We start from the raw sequence: 6,376 nt of genomic DNA on the forward strand, positions 1-6,376 counted from the left end.
GGCAAAAGCTAGTTCTCCAAGAGAACAGGGGGAAGAAGGAAATAAGGGGGAAGCTATAAGAGAAGATGAGACTGTAGAGGACGATGATCATGATAATGATGATAGTGATAAGGAGGTCCTATTGCCGGTTCAGAAGCAGCCCATTGCAACACCTAGGAAAAGTCGAAGGTTGGTTTCTAAAGGAAAAAATCCTGTTGTGAATTTGGATGATGACTCTACCTCACACAACACTTTTGAACCTACCAATGACAAACCTCCCTCACCAAAGCCAACCACACCACCATCTCATCAAATTCCATCACCCCCACAATCACCTATACCATCTACACAACCACCAGTTACAACACATACTTCACCCAACCATGGCTTTGCTAACACTTCTGTTCCTACAGCTCCTCTATACTCTATCCTCTTGAAGCTAAATGATTTGTAGTCTCAATTCTGTGCATTTCAGGATGAAATTCGTGTCTTCTTGGCATCAATTACTGATCAACTGACCTAGATGGAAGCCGGTCTAGGTGCAAAGCTTGATACGGTAGAGGTGTAGACCGAATATATTGAAGAAGAAGAGACTGCACCCTAATCCCTCCTCCTACTAAAAATTTAATATTTTAATTTTCTCAACCATCTGTTTCTCTATCATACAAACAATATTTTTCTTATGTCTTTATATACCAGCTGGGGTACAATTTATGTAACTTTATCTTGTTGAACATACTACTTTCTTTTATGCTGATCAAAGTTTGTGATATATTAACATTGCATATCTTGACTGCATCTCTTGGTATTTGCTTTTGATCACTTCCTCTTGTTTCTCTCTTTGACTATATCTACATGATTAGTGTTGTGGTTTGATTGTCCCATTTCTTTTTGAATGATGTCAAAAAGGGGAATATTTGGCACAAACTTAAAAGTATGTTTTAGTATGCTTGGTTTATATTTGTTTTACCTTAGGATTGTGGGTATGCTCATGTATGCTCATATATGCTATATGCTCTGATGAAAATGGAATAACTATCTGATGAATGTGTTCTGAATAAGTTAAGCTCTGATTAGTAATGAATTAGTTAAGTTAATATGCTCTGAACTCTGATATACTGATTAATCAAGCTCTGATAAAGCTATTCTAAATTAGCTCTGATTCATTATGATCATTCAAGTTAGTTAATTTAATAGATTGTTATTTGAAAAATAAAAGGCTTGCTCTGATATTATTCTAAATATTATTTAGTGTTATCATTACTTATGCTCGGATTATTTATGCTATGGTACGCATTATTATCATTGCTCTGATACTCACTAATATGATAATGCTCTGATTATGCTTAGGATATTTTAAATAATTCTAACTGTTAGAGTAATATGTTTTTAATATATGCATGGTAAATTATATTGTAACAAGTTGATTTACCAAGTTATGTAGAGTAGCTTTAATCTCTGGCATGCTCTATAATATTGATTTTACTCTATTTTATTTAAGTTTGTTTAAAAGTTTGTCATCATCAAAAAGGGGAAATTTGTTGGACCTCTTAGGTTTTGATGATGACTACACTTTATATAAACAAATATGTTTTTAGAAATTGTTTGCAGGTCAATATATGGTCGTGTTTAAGATCGTTGATGTACCTATCACTTGGTCTATGAACATGTACTCGTCAATGGAATCCAAAGAAGTTAGAAAAGGTATATCGCTTAGGATGTTAAATTTAGACAGGAGGTCTACTGTTCCCATGTTTGATGATCTAACGCTGCTGGAAATTGGAGACTGTGCACTGTTCCCAAACTGAAGTTAGGAGATAATATGTCTGCTGGAATTCTGATTATTATTATATTTTCTGATTTTTAGTTGATGTATTGGTTAAAATTAATTAGTTTAATTGGCAAAATATTTTTTATAATCCACCTAACGTATGATTTTCTATATCCTTTTTATTAGGCTTGTGTTTCGAATCTATATTTAGTGAATAACTCAATTTGCTAAGTATAGTAAAGGGAACAGCTGCTAATATTAGTGAAGAGATCCTTAGCTATTATTAGTTGAAGGTAGTTGTCCCTAATATTAGTAAAGAGGAACCGCACCTATTATTAGTTAAAGGTAACCGCACCTATTTTTGGAAAAAGGAACCATAACTAATTTTAAGTAAAGGGAACCGTAAGCTATTATTAGTATAGGGGAACTATAACTAATTTGCCTATTATTAGTGAAAGGGAACGGTAGCTAATATTAAGGAAACCGGCGCTTTGATTTAATCAAATGTACACTTATTTTACCTTTTGATTAGGTAATAACCGTAGGTTTGACCTTACTAATTGAGATCCATATTATTCTCCTTATTATTTGGGATAAGGTAATAGTAGAACTGATCATGGGCGGCCCGGCCCGTCAACCCGGCCCGAAAAAGTGAGGGTTTGGGTACCAAAATATGGCCCGATGGGCGGGTTTGGGCAGAAAATAAGTGGCCCGAATTTTTTTGGGACGGTTTTGGGATTGGTGTTTGGCCCGCATCAATGGGCTGTTTTTTCCCACCTGGGCCGGCCCGGTGTTTGATCAGGTCTAGGTAATAGTGGGTAGTTACCTCCTTTTTAGGGGAATTGACTCTATAAATAGAGGATTCGGTTGTTCCACAAACAATACATTCGTATGAGCAATTTATTTCATACATTATTTTTGGAAAATCAACAAGAAATATTTTGTTCAAAAATAGCCAATCAACTTATAATATTTTCTTGTGCAACTCTTTGATTTTATCTTTAGACAATTTTTTCCTTGTGTAAGGGTTTTTGAGAAAGTTATTGTAACTAGACTTGGGTGAGTCTAGGGGAGAATTAGATACCATTTAGTGAAGCTTGTGAAGAGATTAGCTTTTAGTGAAGCTAAGATTGTTGCTTTGAGTGAAGCAACTGGAAAGAGAAGTTGGCCTAGTGGAGAACGCTTCGAGTGAAGCAAGGTGTTTAATGTAATTGTAACGAGTTGCCTTAAACATAGTGGAGAGTTTTGAAATCCCGAGGGGTCGTGGTTTTTCCTTCTATTTAGGCCTAGAAGGTTTCACGTAAAATCCGTGTTGTCTCTTTCATTATTTCGCTCTAAGTGTAAGTTTTATTTCTTTTATCTAATTCCGTAAAAACAGGGCAAAAACACTTAAACTTATAACAACAACAATTCACCCCCCCCCCCCCTCTTGTTGCTGTTCCCATCTCTAACACAGTCTATAGTGACTCTAGTGATGAGGAGGTAGAAATGCCCATCAAGAAGCACCCGGTTCTAACACCGAGAAAAAGTAGTAGGCTAGCTTCCGAAACATCCGGTGTTATGGATGATGACACCACCTCTCACAACACCCTTGAGCGTACCATTGATGCACCTCCCTCACCAAAGCCAGCCACACCACCATCACATCAGATTCCATCACCAGCACCATCACCTATACCCTCTACACCACCACCATTTACTACACGGGTTTCACTACCACACACTTCACCTGGCTTAGGTTTTGCTAATTTTGCTAATTCCTCTTCTGTTCCTACAGCTCCATTAGATTTTATCCTCTCAAAGCTCAAAGATTTCCAGTCTTAGTTCTTTGCTTTCCAAGACGAAATTCGTGTCACACTTGCATCTATTACTGATCAGCTTACCGAGATGGAGGCCCGTCTTAGTGCCAAGCTTGACACAGTAGAAGTGCAGACCGAGTTTGTAGATGAAGAAGAGACTACATCTTGATCCCTCTTCCTGCTAAGTTTTATGTTTTGTTGGCTTAACCATCTGTCTGTCTGTCTATCAAACAAAATTTCTTTTACGTTTTTAAGTACTAGCTGGAGTACGAATTATGTATTTTTATTTTTTTGAACAAGCTGCTACTATCACTTTTATTTTGCAAAGGATAGTGGTGTTTAAATGTTTGATATGTTCCAGTAGAGTTTTTTTTTGCAATACTTGACGCTCTGATTATTTTTATATATATGCTCTGATTATGGTTGATACCTATGTATGTTGGTTATGAATTCGTTTAGAAGGTCTGATTATGTTTAAGCTATGATCATGTTTATTCTTTAATTTATGTATGCTCTGATAAGTCATTTTAAAGTTCTGATAATTTGTTTTATATATGTTAGTTACTGTTTCTCCTTTGATTATTCCTAGTGTTTTCAGTTTAGCCTAAGTTTAGCACACAGTGATTGAATTTTAGATCCTTAGTAGTTTATGTTGATTGTTTTTTGAAATTATTTAAAAACATAAGTAATATAACTTAGTCTCAGATATTATGTTTTTAAATACTATTTTTAGAGTAAACTGTTTTATTTTGGATGTTTGGTAATTTACATTGTAACAATTTGATTTGCTAAGTTAAGTGGAGTTGTTTTAATCTCTGGCATGCTCTATAACTTTTGTTTTACTCTATTTTACTTAAGTTTGTTTATAAGTTTGTCATCATCAAAAAGGGGGTATTTTTTGGCCTTTTAGGTTTTGATGATGACTTCACTTTAAATAAACAAATGTGTTTTAGAGATTGTTTTGTAGAACAATATCCGATTTTGTTAAAAATTGTTGATGAAGCCTATGACTTGGTCCATGGAAGTTTCTACGTGTCAAAAATATCCAAGAAGTTAGATAAAGAAGATCACTTAGAATGTTAAATATAGACAGGAGGTCAACAGTTCCCAAGTTTGATAATCTGACGTAACTGGAAAATGGAGACAGTGCATTGTTCTCAGACTAGACCCTGGAGAAGATACGTCAACTAGAATTTCTGTTAATTTTATTTGTATGATTTTTTAGTTGATGTATTAACCGTTTATTATTTGATAAGTTATTTGGCAAATTTTTATATAACCACTTAGGATTAACCGTTTATTAACTTTAACTGTTGAGAAAAAGTCTCCTTATTTCTCTCCACAAAAATAGGATCTTAATATGGGCTTTAATTAAGATAAAAATAATTACCTATTTTAAACCAAAAATAACCGTCGCATTTTTTCTTGGCTTCCAAGTACGTAACTCACTAATCTCCTTAGTTTTAGGATCAAGGAGATGATGGGCAGTTGGTTACTTCACTTGCTACGGTGGCTCCTTTATAAAAGGAGTGACTTTTTCCCATACAGTAGGGGAGAGCTTAAGTGTCCATAAGGTTAAGATAAAATAAGAAAAATATTTTGTTCTTACAATTTGCCAATTAACTTGTTATTTTTTTCTTATGCAATTTCTTAGTTTTTATTCTTTTTAGAATATGGCCTTGTAAAGGGTTTTGAGTGTTTTGTTGTAACTAGACTTAGGGAAGTCTAGGGGACAAGAGAAAGCTTCAAGTGAAGCGTGAGAAAGAGAAGGAGAAGGAGAAGGAGAAAGAGAAGGAGAAGAGAAAGAGAAGTAGGCCTGGAATTGTTTATTGTTTTATGTAATTGTAATTGATTGCCTAAAACATAGTAAGAGAATTTTGAAATCCCGGGGGTCGTGGGTTTTCCTTCTTATTAGGCCAACAAGGTTTCTAGGTAAAATCGTTGTCTCCTTTTGTCCTTTTCATTTTAAGTTTAAGTTTTATTTTCATATTAAATTCCGCAAAAACAGAGCTAAAATTCTTAAACTTACAATACAACAATTCACCCCCACCATGGCCAACGTTCCATCACAACCCTTTGGCCTCATGAGGAGACATTCTCTCGCTCATTTAATCAGGTTATGCATGGTGAAGCCTGCAGTAGCGAATAATTTTGAGCTTTGCCCTCACCTTAAACAATTGTCTGATATAAACCAATTTGAAGGGTCACCTTCAGAAAGCCCACATGATCATTTGTTTGATTTTGTTAAGAAATGTAACACGATGAACATCAACGATGTCTACGCTGATGCTATCAGATTAAGACTCTTCCCATTCAGCTTAAGAGACAAAGCCAAGGCTTAGTTTAAGTCTGAAACTCCAAATAAGAACTCAACATAGGAGGAGAGAGCTATCGGGTTTCTCACCAAGTTCTTTCCTCCAAGGAAAACCTCCTAGCTGAGATCGAAAATCCAGACCTTTAAGCAAACCGCTTTTGAAAGCTACTATGAGGCTTGCGAGCGGTTCAAGGATCTCTTGAGACATTGCCCTAACCTTGAAATACCTCATTCAATCCTTCTACTTTGGTATCCACGATGAGCACCGGTCCACCATAAATGCTGCTTGTAGTGATGACATGAGTTCTAAAATGGAGGACCAACTGCTAACTCTCTTTGAAACCATTGCCCAAAAACTCCTCTTCATGGAGTATTGAAAGTGAGTCAACAGCACGATCTTCAACCAAGTCAGACGAGGGGATGAAGTAAGCAATTAGCATAATAAATTCAAAAGTAGAGAAACTAAGTACTGAATTCCAGAAGGTAAACAAGGCTACTACTTCACAAGTAATA

The 6,376-nt window shown here is 35.5% G+C and overlaps 1 non-coding gene across 1 annotated transcript; it reads right to left on the minus strand.

The window, feature by feature from the left end:
- Positions 1 to 5,982: 5,982 nt before the first annotated feature.
- Positions 5,983 to 6,088, minus strand: LOC130823001 (small nucleolar RNA R71). Its single transcript, XR_009046494.1, has one exon. It is a non-coding gene; the product is annotated as a small nucleolar RNA R71 (small nucleolar RNA).
- Positions 6,089 to 6,376: the final 288 nt, after the last annotated feature.

The sequence above is a fragment of the Amaranthus tricolor genome, chromosome 8 (assembly GCF_026212465.1).
Source record: "Amaranthus tricolor cultivar Red isolate AtriRed21 chromosome 8, ASM2621246v1, whole genome shotgun sequence".
Classification (NCBI taxonomy): Eukaryota; Viridiplantae; Streptophyta; class Magnoliopsida; order Caryophyllales; family Amaranthaceae; genus Amaranthus; species Amaranthus tricolor.